This window comes from Diadema antillarum, unplaced genomic scaffold (genome assembly GCF_040938485.1).
Source record: "Diadema antillarum isolate AM-2024a unplaced genomic scaffold, OU_Dant_1.0 scf00000216, whole genome shotgun sequence".
Lineage (NCBI taxonomy): Eukaryota > Metazoa > Echinodermata > Echinoidea > Diadematoida > Diadematidae > Diadema > Diadema antillarum.
Window position 1 is genome coordinate 88348 of NW_027271105.1, and position 14124 is coordinate 102471.

Sequence of the window (14124 nt, forward strand, 5' to 3'; positions counted from 1 at the left end):
ATTATGCACATGCGCGATACAGCTGTTTCCATTGTCCAACCTTGGAGGCTGAGACGTCGTCTTTAATAGCGTTCGCGTCGCAGATCAAAAGCTCGCAACTGTGTAAATGAAACTGAACAAAGAAAAAAGAAACTGCATGTATCTAATATAACCATATTGAAGTCCCTTTATTCTTTGGTTATCTTCAGTGAGATTTTCAATGATCTTCATGTTGCTTTCATCCACACGAGTATTTTTTTATTGTTTTTTTTTTCACCTGCTGTATGTGTGGAGCGTTTATCCTTCAAACAAACTAACCCACAAACTTACCCAAGTCAGTACCAACACCATTATTTTCGTTTCATGAAATATAAATGCATTTATGATAATCATCAAAGTAGTAATATTATCGAATCACACCCAATATCCGTTCTTCTTACTTGATGAATTATCAATGGATCAGTGTAAGGGAATCTTCAAAGTAAATTGGAAAATACTCGTGCAGTAAATTAGCAGTGCCTTATGTATTAATCAAACAGTCCCTTGAAATATAACACAACATGGTTTAACGTATCTTGCATGAGCATATAATACATCTCGCTTATCCAGCCATATCACTTATCTGAATGGACGCCGGTCCCGACATGGCCGGATAAATGAGGACGGACAGTCTCAAAGCTTGCTATTAAAGGAAAATATCGTGCAGTTCAGACATAAGTGTTTGTTTGTGTATAAGAAAACCTTTGATTTCTGGTAAAAAAAGAAAAAGAAACTGGAGTTTCTTGAGTATATTGAAAGCATCTTCTATTAATCCATCTTCAGAAATGAGATGATCTATTTGTTTGCTTACTTCAAAGAGATTCGCATCACCTTTAGCCTCCGCTGTCAGGCTTCATGCATTCATCACGTATCCAAATGGCAGACCGAGTTGTCTTCCTTTTTTCTAGCTGTCTGTCTGTCTGTCGGTCTGTCTTTTTCATGCTGAGAAGTGGGGGCTGCTAAAGTGCATTTCTCCTTTTATTTGGCTTTGTAAACTGACACCAAAAGTTTGGTTTCCCAAGGTTCCATCAATTACAGACGTGTAAAGGTTCATTCACATTGTAGAGTGTCTACTGCACCAAAGCACTCTTGGGTAAATATTGCCTCAATGTTTGCACACACACACACACACACACACACACACACACACACATATATATATATATATATATATATGTATATATATATTTTTTATTTATTTTTTTAATATCTGAAACTTTAATCAATACTTCATATATATTTGTATACAAGTACTTGTATATGACAATATGAAGATAAGGAAATAATTCAAAATAAAACATGTTTGGGTCTTTTTAATGTCGAACTGTATTAATGACATAAAGTCACATCACTTAAGAGCCACTTCCACAGACAGGTTAATCACTTTTCAATGTGCCTACTATTCTGTTAAAATATGGATGCATCGCTTAACTAGATATATCGCTACGGCTACTCATATGCCTCCGCCATAATGCATGGTTCTCCTAATAGGTCTATAGTACAATGTCTTGACAATGTGTGATGACAGTTTCACACAAGTGGCAAAATATTAAAATGACAGGTTTGACACAAATGTGCTGAATGTTCACTTTCCTAGAACTTGGTTCAATTGGATGAATGATTAAAATGTCAGAGTGCAGGTATTTGGGGAACTGATGATTTTTACTTGACTTTTGACCCTTTTATAACTTTATGCATTGAGTAATTTTCAAGGTATTTAGAAAAAGTTAATTTCAGTATCAAATGGGAAAATAGCATTATCTAAACCTGGCCTTTGACCTTTGACCTCACAGTTCCAAAGAGAATCACTGTTAGGTTGAACATGCATAAATATGTAAGTTTCATGATGATACCTTGAGTTACTTTCGAGATATGGAGGAAAAAGTGCAATTTAGCACTTTCACTTGACCTTTTACCTTTTGACCTTTGACCTTTTGGCTTCCCCAAAAATATATATTGGGTAATACATGCCATACATCAAGTTAAAAAAAAAACCTTCAGGCATATTGCATTTTAAGGAAAGTAGTGATATTTTGAGGAGTTGACCTTGACCTTTGACCCCCCCCCCCCCCGACCTTTGACCCATGACCAACAACTTCCCTAGATAATCACTGCCCATCGGTACAAGCATATATACTAAGTTCCATGAAGATACCTTGAACCATTTGCGAGATATGGAGAAAAACATGAAATTTCAATTTTTTTTCACAAAATAACCTGTGACCTTTGACCCAGTGACCCTAAAATCCACACAAAGTATTATCCCCCAAGGATATACCCTCATACCAAGTTTGATGTAAAACCACCACACGGTTCTTGAGATATCGACAAAAACAAAACGGGACGGACGGACGGACGGACAGACGGACGGACGGACGGACGGACGACCCGAAAACATAATGCCTCCGGCCACTTCGTTGCGGAGGCATAAAAATAAGAAGAGAATAAAACTACACTTACTCATTTACACAATTGTCATACTCTAACTTCCTTGAACTACTCAGAATCAGATGCTGTCTGTTCTGTCTGCCTGTCTGTCTGTCTGTCTGTTTCTTTCTTTCCACCTTTCTCTGGTTACCTTTCAGATTTAACCAGCCCTTTCTATATACAGTGCACTCCCATTATAACGAACACAAGGTTATAATGAACTTCTCCCTACAACGAAGTAAAAATTTACGTCCCAAAATGATCATTTATGTATCTTTAAATACTTAATTGTTCAACTACAGTGTATGACAAAATGTTCTTCTCTCAATGTCTAAATATCCATCAGGTTTAGAACTTTTCAGTCGACCAAGGTCGACTTAGGCCAGAATGACAGTACATTGTGTCAATGTTCTTGCCTAGTTATGACGAATTTAATAAATTTCCAATTTCCTTTTGCAATCATCCACGTGTAACGCTTTCTACTTTCTCTCCAATAACCTTTCAGCCAACAAGATCTTTAGTGTAAGTATGGATTCTTTCCTGAAAGTCTGGCATCTCTCCGTAAATATTCCTGCAGCAAATGAAATGACTAATTTGTAAGTGACATTTCACTTCCTCTAAATGCTCCCCAAAACGGTTTCCAACCAACCACTTTTCTCCCTATCAAACCTGGCGGACAATTTTTCTCCTTTTCATAAATTTCTCTCATATGGCCACATACCACAAATTTGCTCCCATAATTTCACTCCACACACTTCCACTCCCATAACAGCCTTATGATTTTCAAATACAAGAAAAAGAGAGAGAAAGAAAGAAAGAGAGAAGAAGAGAGGCAAAAAAAAAAAGAACAGTCCCCAGTTTTGCCTAAGGGGGTAGAGTCCCCAAGAGTGTGCAACCAGTGCCCCGTACAATAACAAAGCGCCCTGCGAAGGGGAAGGCATATTCTTTGGAAGCAATGACCCTTTTAAGTGTGGGATTAGCGCCCACAAAAAGGCTACAGTGCGCCGCTAAGTGTGGGCTTTTCTGCCACAAAGCCACTGCTCTATTAACTCCGAGAGTATGCAAGTTTAATTCCTTGTTTCTCTCTCCCTCTATGAACCCCCTCTATGAGCCCCTGATTCCCCCTCCCCCCCCCCCCCCCCCCCCATCAAATTGACAATAGTCTGGTATTGGTGAACTAAAGGGAGGTCACGGTAAGGCTGTCACAATAGCAAACTCCGTCTTTCCACAATAGAGCTCGCCGAATAATTGGGGTTATGCTCAGACTACATTAATGAATACCACTGAAGGAAAAGGGGGGTTATAACCCCTGCGCAGCGAAAAAGAAACAGAAATATATTAACAATAACACATGACATAATATATATCTGGAACAACCTGTCAGAACTCCTCAAGATCAGCATGCATCATTTTGTAATTGATTTATGGAGTTTCTTGCACTCGCACTGTGTAAAGAATACAGCAGGAATATCAAAGCTGTTAAACGCTCAACATGGACACCCATAAAGGGAAGTACCATGCGATGTTGAGTAAAAGACTCTTCTCACATTCCGTTGCTTTCAGTGCCGGTTTCCCACTCGTCTGCAGTTGGAAAAATACCATTCCTTCAATCTGTTACAAGTTAAGAGGTGTATGAATGCAATGACATGGATTTTTACGTCTACAAAGCCATGATCAGGGTTGCCAACATCCAACCCATTTCTAATCATGGAGACTGCAAAGAGCAATCGGGAAGATACTCGATCGTTACCTCTGCCAATGGAGGAGGTTTGTTTTAATCGGCGTTGGTTGTTTGTTAGTTTGTTTGTCTGTGTGCAAAACAACTCATAAAAAGTTGTGAATGGATTTGGATGAAACTTAAAGGAAAAATCAATAATGACACAAGGAACAGATGATTAAATGTTGGTAGCGATCCAGGAATTCTTATGGATTTTTAAAGGATTTTTAAGCCTTTGGCAGATAGGATCAACGAACTTGGGAGTCCAATCTGTGCGTATTTGAGGCGTGCATGGGCACACTAAAGCGCGATCTCTGCTCAGGCGAGGCGATGCATAGCTGGAAGCGGACATAACAAAAGGCTTTTATATTGGGGAATTGGGCAATTTTCAGCATGCATGTATGAGTGGAAATCACTGATATCTATGGAAGAATAAGATCAAGTGGTGGAAATCAGCTGCTTGGAGGAGGTCTGCGCTCTTAGAGTGCTTTTCTAGTTAAATAAGCACCTCAAAGGACCAGATCAGGAAGGCAATAAAAAAGTAAAATTTTTGCATTTTCACTAGACCTTTGACAACATGGCCCAAAACTTTCCCTAGAGAATCTTCATCTGGTAATGCATGTATACACTCAGACTCAAGAAAATACCTTCATGCATTGCATAGCTATGGGGAGATAGTGAAATTTTAAGAATTTGACTTTGACCTTTGACCTACAGCAAGAGAACGGAACAGTTGAAAAGCACAACTTCCTCTCCTCACACATGTACATATATATGTCCAGTTTCATTGGGATACCTCCAAAGGCTTTTAACAAAATTGTCCACATAATTGACTACGGACGGAAAGACGGAAGGTACAGCTGTAGGACGGACAGACAGACAACAACCCCAAAGTATAATGCCTATGGCAACACTTCGTGGCGGAAGCATTGAAAAAAAAAAATGTTGCCTTGTCTAGTGTCAGAAGTTCAACTTGATGAAAAAAAAAAAACCTCCAGCATAAGAGTTTGAGAATTATGCAGTCACCACCGTCAAGATACCTGTGAAGAAATATTACCATTCTTGCCAACATTTGGAAATCAGAAATCGGAACAAAAGGATGCTAACAAACTATTTCAGAATTGTTACAAATTTACATCACTATTTAGGAGAAAACTCTGTTAATGGTGTCGACAGTCCCTTGAAACAGATATTTTACTTTCATGAAGCAAACATTACAGGTAATATTCAACAACAATTTCAGTTTCATGTTAACACAATACCAGAGATAACAGAAGTACAACTCTATGTGCTGAGGAAATTTAGACATCTTGCCTCCTCCTTCCTTTTCCCTTCATTATTTTCTATACCTTTACCCTTGATTTTAAATCTTTCTCAACACATTTAAGAAAGGATTATTTGTTAATTTTGTCTACTGTAGGTCGCACTTACCTACAGACCAGTTTCCTACTGGATGGGACATTGAGGGGATTCTGCCAGGACACGTGGGGGCGCCCTTCCGTTCTGGGTGTGCCGGGGAGGTTGAACCTGCCCGGGGTGCGTTCCCGGGGCCGGAGATTCATTGGGTGGTGGGAGGGTGTCTTGAAGATGATCTCTCCATTCTTCCCTCTCGGAGTCTTTGTTTGATGGAGATTCCCCTTCACACCAGACCTGGGAAAAAACAAGAAAGAAAACAGTATGTTTGGTTGGAAAATCAATTATTTGGTTTTTGGGGGTATTAACAATTCGGCATTGAATTGTATTACTACTATGCTTGTGAGATATGAAATTTATGTTTGTAAAAAATAAAGAATACGTGTAATACCTCGTTTTGATTTATGTAAAGATAGTATAAGGGAATATTATGATAAGGAAAAATTTATTGCAAGAAATAATCATAAGTTGCAAGTGTTTCAGAAGACACCTGTTCTCTTGATATGTATTATATGATGGTCTGAGTCACAATATTTTATTGGTTGTTTTTCATTTGAAATATTATGATGCATTATGTGTTCAGATGAATGTATGTTTGATGTAGAATAATAAATATACCAGTGGGGGGGGGGTATTTTTTTTTTTTGTTTCTTTGTTTGTTAGTTTGTTTGTTTTCAACAGACATGATCTGACACAATGTACTTTGCATTTTGGTGGGTGGATTACAAAGTACTCAGTAAGTTGATAGATTTATGGAGTCGTGGTTGAACTGTACACATCATCATCAATCATTGTTATTATCATATCATAACCATAATAAAAAGATATTAAAATTACCAGTAAGAGGTAATCATAATACAAAGATTTTGAAATAAGAAATATGTCTAATATATAAAACTTGTTTTGTCCTACAAAATATATTCAACTGTATGTCACAGACTTGTTTGTTTAAATTCAAATTCGTTATAATACTTTCATCATCACCATCACTGTCACTGGAAAAGTGACAGTTTATAAACAGAACATGCTTTTAAAGCTTGCTACATTTGTATGTACAGGTGTACACGTTGACTGTACTCTACCATTATCTTAAGTCACAGCAACGGGATGGAATTCATGACATCCAGAACTGAAATAGCCATTATTCTTCAACTGACGGTCTATTTCCTGTAACTTTCCCAAATTGATGTTATGTTAGGCATTCCTGTAACTCAAACAGATGGTACTGTCCACCTGCAGGACAGGTTCAACAATTTCCATAATATACTGACATGGTGTGCACTGACCGACTTCCTATTTGTAGCTTACCTCACTTCGCTGAGAGAAAGTGCTTGGTAGTCACCCAGAACCGACAGCACCCCGTCAGGTGTTGAGTTCAGACTTTCCATGGATGAAGCTTGGGATGATGCCGAACGCAAGATGGGCGGGGTACCTGAGGGGGACCCAAGCAGCTGACACCTGTTCTCTTTGTCAGGGGACAGCACTGGGTCTGGGCTGATGGCGTGGAAGATGTCTGGAGAGGGAGGGCAGGGTGACAGAGCAGCATCCCTGATTGCACTTCGCGGTGACCTGATGCGGTTGCCGTGACGACGAGATGGAGAGGCATTGTTGCTGTGGAGTTGTGGTGCTTTTGACTTTGCTTGCTGTGTTTGGACAAATTGCCGACAGTAAGGAGACAGCCATCCGCTCCTCCTTGCCACCATCACAGGTTTCACTGCTCCTTTCTTGGACGAACTCTGCCGGTTACGCGGACTGGACATCTTTGCCCCCGACAGACGCTTCTTGCGGACAGACCCACCAGAACTGCGCCTCCTTGGCGATGGCGTGGACTTTTCACCGACATCTTGGAGCGGATGGGAGATGGAGGTAGCTGGCATCACCTCCGCGCCAAAGATCTGGGAGTGGAGTTTTCCAAACATTTTGCTCTTTCCAGCAGATCTCGGTGTGTTTCTTCTCGAACTGTATCTCGGGTTGACAAAAGATGTTGGTCCCGCCTCATCATCACCAACTTGATGTTTTTCACCTTGGACTTTCTTCACTTTCTCTGCTTGAGTACTGGTGGTATTTTGACCAAGTACTCTGGTGTCAAACTGAAACTTTGGGCATGCAGTAGTTGCTGGCTGCTTGTGCCGCTGACTTCGTTTGTGGGTATTTCCACTCATCCCCTCTTCCAAGTTGCCAACGGACACCGCTCCCCGCTTATGCCCCTCCGTGTCCAGAGCGTTGGTGTGACATCGAGCGGGTCTTGCTGTCCCCGGTCCTCTGTTGTGGCCTGCCTGATGACGCTGTCTGGTCCTCGCTGGCCGGCCTGCACCCGGGGCAGGGCGCCCTCTGGAGGACTCTACGGAAAGAGGAGGAGGAGGATCTTCCAGACCTCGCTGGCTCCTGGGGGTGAACATGTTGACGACGCGCTGGAAGAAACCGCCATTGGCTGTCACTGTGCATTACACATGAAATTGAAAGATGTGACAGAGGAATGAAAGAATGCTATTAACTCAACTACATGTATCTCTATGACAATATGAATCACAAACATAATATTCTATGCAAGGAGGCTGCACAAATTTACTCTGGTTTAAGAATTATAAACACGATAACTGGCCCTATGAGCTCCTTTGAAGTGACATATTTGAGGACACACATCAGTGTTAATATTGTTCCTGGTTCATGAAGCATTGTTTTGAAAATATTACATTGATGGAAGCAACACAAGCACAAGAAATGTTTTCAACTTTTCAAGGTGTGTTCATAATCCACAATGAAAAAAATTTTGTTTATGGCATCATATTTATGAAATAACAATGGCATGACATAAAAAAGAAAAAGAGCCAAAAAAGAGCTGTTAAGTATACACTATTACACTAGCATTAAACAAACCTGGTTTGGGTTTCTCCTCGATTTTGATTCGTTTGTTCTGGGGGCTCATTTCTCCGAACAGCTTCTGTGCACGACGTCGTCTCTTCATACCTGAGATCCCGAAATAAGGACAGCAGTCATGAAATTTATACCTAGATAGCTTCAGCTATAATGTATGTTCTTTTTAGCAAAAAAAAAAAAAGATGTTTTCTTGATTCAAGAGCAGCAACAACAAAAAAAAGAAATAATAGTAATAACCATAAAAAGATCTTTTTTCTGTCATTGAGTTATGACAGTTCATTCATAGATCATTATTAACAATGTCGCTGTACGCATACATGTTACTCTGTCAAAGTGGGACATTTTGGGGGGAGGGGGAGGGAGGACAATGAATGGTAAACTGTAAAACTAAAAAAACATTTACATATTACAGTCAATATCAAATGCTCAAGAACTGAAATTGATAAAATTCTTGCATGAAGTTGTGCCATGCAACTGCTTGACAAATTATTTACATCGATGCGGGGAAATTTGTTCATCAATCAATTGCATTGTTTAAAATCCGTTGCACAAAAATTATGTGAATCTTGCACAAAATTCCATAACTTTCTTACCTTTACTCCAATTTTGATCAAATTTTCACTGTTTTGCTTGTCCTATTTTACTCTTTCTTTTCAGACAAACTTTTAACTGGTCTCAAATTCCCCGTCAACAAAGCCCTGTTGGTTCAGTTCAGATTGTCACCCAGCCTGTGGTCCAACTTCTGAAATCTAATGCACCAGTGACTCGTGAAATCGGTCCAGGGCAAAGATTGATATCGAGATCGGGCAATATCATCTAATAGAATATTTACCTGCTTTTTCAGGGTCCTCCTCCTCAGCGATAATAGCCTGGAGAGCCTCAATCTCCCATTTCTCCACTCCAGTCTTCCACACCACTGGCATGAGGACATCATGGTACACCCTGAGGGGGGCAACATTATACAGATATTGACGACAGTCAACCTTGCTTAAGTCGACCTGGCATAAGTCAAATTATTGCCCAAGTCAAAGGTCTTTTCAAGTGCTCTTCTCTTTATATTCTATTAATATTAACCCCTCATAAGTCAAATTTTCTCAAAGTTGAAGCTATTTCTTCAGTCCAAAGAGATTCCACTTAGGCAAAGTTGACTGCATTTAGAGGTATATGGTAACACTTGACATCCCACGTGAGTTATATTTTCCCCAAGAAATTATATTACATAACATGAAACAATTCTCTAAATATCTAAAATATTTTGTATTCAAGTAATCATACTAGATGTTAAAGATTTGTAAATACGTATAATCTTGTTGGAAACAGAAAAATATAAATTAAATTACATAAAAATGAAATATTTTCCCAAAGTATGCAGTACTGAGGGAAAAGATTGTCTCAAGGGAAAATAAATGTATGACTCCAAAGGGACTGTCAAGTGATATATTACAGCAGTTTACAAGGCAGTATAACATGTTACACTACAGTATAAGGTCTACAATAATGCATATCATTTCATTCTAGGTACAGTCTGCAGCAAGTCCAATTCTGGAATTATGTTACTTGACAGCTTGTCACTGCTCGCAACGTAAGGATTTCAATCCTTGTTGCATTTAGTCATGTGACTGCATTATGACCAATCACCATCCATCCATGTAAACCATGTGCAGTCATGTGCAGTCATCCATCCATGTAAACCATAATGCAGTCATGTGACTGCATTATGACCAATCACCATCCATCCATGTAAACCATAATGCAGTCATGTGACTGCATTATGACCAATCACCATCCATCCATGTAAACCATTTAATGCAAGTATTATAGATCATGACATCTACAGGGCTGCCAACACCTACAGTGAACAAATTAAGGGAGGTTCCAAAAAACAACCAAGGAGATGCAGATGTATGATTCACAGGCGGTGAAAAGCATTTTACACTCTGTTGTCAGGATGTGAAGAGGAGACTGCAATTTATTTTCAGGCAGGGTCTCCTGCAGAATCAGGGAGACTTGGTCAACTGCCAATCACCCTAAATTTGAAAAATTCGATTGCAGAAAGATTCAACTCCATTCTTGTTAATTTGAGATATGTGCGATTGATAAAACAAAACAAAAAAATAAAGAAAATGATGAAAAATTTGCAATATTTGTTATCATAACATCAAGAACATCCTAATATTATGTAAAAAGTGAGGTATCACGTGAAAGGTTTCGTTTTGCTTTATCTGATGATGGACTTCCGTAAAAGGTATAGAATTAAGAAATGGCGGTTAACCAGTTGTGCAACCAATTGCTGTAAATAACAATTTTCAGAAGCTCTTGCTATCAATTGAGCGTGCAAGTGGTATTAAGCAGTTTTTAGCAAAAGGTGACCAAATACTTTACACATACAATGCTCTTTATCAATCTCGCAGTTTCCCATTTGCCTTGACCCGTTGAGGACGGTTTGATTTTGCTCCAACATGCATTTTCCATAGACGCTTGCCCAAGTATACTCGGGGACTTGTCCTCAACGGGGTAAAAAAATAAAAATAAAAATAGCATCTTGTAAGCAACCCCCTCCTACAAAATCTTGCACCATGGCACAAATGACTAATCACTATTTGTATACTGTTTGCCAATCCTGATGGACTGAGGTGGAGGGTTGGTCAACTTACTTGTCTGCCTTGGGGTGCAGCAACGGGGGCAGAATCTTGGTCAGATCTGTGTTCACCAAGATGATGTCCCTGTGGACCTCAATCAGGGACAGCCCCACCCGGAAGATGGTGGTAACACCTGCCAAAAAGCAGAGACACCAAATTTAATATTTGTCGTACTTGCATAAGAAAAGGTGGATGGATGGCTGCCACTAAAGTGGACACAATGCGTTTGAAAGTGAAACATGTAAAACTAGAGAAGCACTCTGAGAGCGCAGACCTCCGCCAAGCATGCAAATCATTTTCACCACTGATCTTGTTCTTCCGTAGAGATATCAGTGATTTCCACCCATACGTACTTATATAGCATTGTGCGCTGAAAGTCACCCGATTTCCCAATAGAGAAGCCTTTGTTAAGTCATAAACCCTCAGCTGCACGGCGCACCTAACCCCAGCAGAAACTAGAGCACACACTTTAGTGCGCGCAGGCAAACCTCAAATATGCGCAGCCTGAACTCCCAAGTTCATTGACCCTACCTGCCAAAATATAAAAAATCCTTCATAAATTCCCCAAAAATTCTCGGATCAATATCAAAAGTTAATCGTTTGTTACTTGTGTCATTCTCAACCTTTCCTGCAAGTTTCATCTCAATCCGTTAACTAATTTTTGAGTTATTTTGCACACGGACAAACTAACTAACAAACTAACTAACTAACTAAAGAACGAACGTACGAACGAACACACAAACCAACGGTAACGAAAACATAACCTCCTCCCTTGGCGGAGGTAATAAAGTCATCTTGAGCATTTTGGATTCTGTATACATTGTACTTCCTTAACCAAATTCACACAGTATGTAAAAACATACACCTCAATCTTATTCAAACATTTACTAGTAATCAATTTGATAATTTTTATCAATAATTCAGAGAAAAGCGCTGATAGACATATGTTTATTATCATCATTAATTATCATTAGTATCCCAAGCTGTTTATTTCTGTAATAGGGAGATGCAAAAGCTTTCATCCTTCAATGCCTATTCAACAACTTGCAGCTGCCCCTCTCAAATATTAGGGAGCTTTAGATTTGTGGCGTGGATGTTTGAGACGACAAGTGCGTTGGACCATCTCCTCTCTCCCTGCGTCGTGATAAAAAGTAGCTTTAGATTACGCTGGGACGCAACGTATGAAAAATAAAATGACGCCCCCACATGATTGGTGCATGAAGTAGCTCTCTACTTCGTGAATTGAGCGAACATAAAAATAGCCAAGAACGCGTAGTGAAAAACTCAGGACGATGCAAGCTATAAATAGATTGACTTGACACGCGCTTCTGCGTATGCTCAGAACATGTTTTTTTCCTTTGAATATCCCCGTCGCAAAAATCCAAAGCTCCCTATTGACTGAATCGTCCACCGCAGCAACTGTGTGGCTGTATGTATACCTGTATTAGAAGCAGTGCGTCAGAATATGTGCACTTCTCTGCCTGGTTCATATCTCTCCTTCATCGCCCTACACTGTGATATAATCTCAAGGAATATATGAGATCAATTGCATAAACCCATGCACATTTTCTAAATATACCCACTCTTTCCAATGAGGTTAACAATACGAGACACCTCTAGGTGCTCTAGGTGCATGACTCACCGTCAAGTAGAATCAGGTCCCATACAGCAAGGACGGTGTCCCAGCATGGTAAGACTGTGTATAGACACATGAACCACGGGGTGACATACATCAGAGGCTGCACACCCAGCGAGTCCTGATCACATGACCAAACAAAGAAACACAGAAGTGTTAATCAAGTCATAACAATGTACAGTACTTGCACATTTACTATTGGACGAGGCTGTGCTCCCAGCAAGTCCTGGGTGGCATTTCGTAAAGCTTGTCAGTCACTGACAACCGTTTTAAGCTATTGAAATCCTTGCATCTGATTGGCAGAGAGCAAGTTTGTCAGTGAATATCAAACTTGATGAAATGCCTCACTGACTGGTCACAAGACCAGAGAAAGAAACACAGAAATGTTAATCAGGTCAAAATTATTCACTTGTAGATTCGCTATTGTCACTGAAATCCTAAAACTGTAAGCAATAGTTGAAATGTCAACACATATGGACAAGTCTAGTCCATTCTTGACAGCTATGAAATGCTTGTTTTTGTATTCAATTTTTGGTTCCACTTGAAACAGTATGAAAAATAAAAAAATATGATGTTATCATGATGAATACAGGGAATGGTCTCATCCATGGCTTTCTTTTACAGATTAACTTTGGATTTTGATCAAATGTCTTTGATTTTAAATCATCACAGCATTTTTTTTTCTCTCTCTCTCCGATGTCAGTGACATTCTGCTACATTTTTAAAGGCTGTAATTATAGTTACATAAAAAAAAAGAGTAAAATCCCGACTTACAAAATGACGAGCGACACGCGGGAATCGCTGATGCAGCAGTCTGTGAAAGAGCTGGGCGTGACTCTGTATCCTAGGGGAACAAAAGAAAAAGTTACGTACAGTAGATGAATGCTGCAACCTGGAACAAAAACTTTAGGTCCTAATTTATGGGCATATACATTTGTATTAACTCATTGAGGACGGTTTTAAGTTTGCTACAACACATATTTCCCATAGACGCTTGCCCAAGTACACTCAGGACTTGTCCTCAAAGTGTTAAAGTTAATTGCCCATTATAATCACAGGGTTGCCAACATTCATCCACAAATGGGATGGTATAGTTTTGGTTAAGATGGGGCTTCAGGTTTCCAACTTTATTATGGGATAATGAGAAACCTCTTATGAACAAGAGACCCGGGGGTCACGCGCTCACCTGAGTATTGCAAGTTCACCTTCCATGCATTCTTGCAGACTCTTACCTGAGAACATTGGAAACTTATGGTGGGGGTAGCTTTGAGAATGGGGGCATGGTGTCCATTTACATATTCCATCACACTGGTAAAAATACCTGCCAAGTACACTGTACTTTATAGAATGTTGGATTATGCAGCTTGGGAAAAAAAGACTTAAAGCCCTATCACTTT

General features: G+C 39.7%; 1 pseudogene; it reads right to left on the reverse strand.

The window, feature by feature from the left end:
* LOC139724480 (uncharacterized) overlaps positions 1 to 14124 on the reverse strand; it is a 42408-nt pseudogene that overhangs the window by 21014 nt on the left and 7270 nt on the right.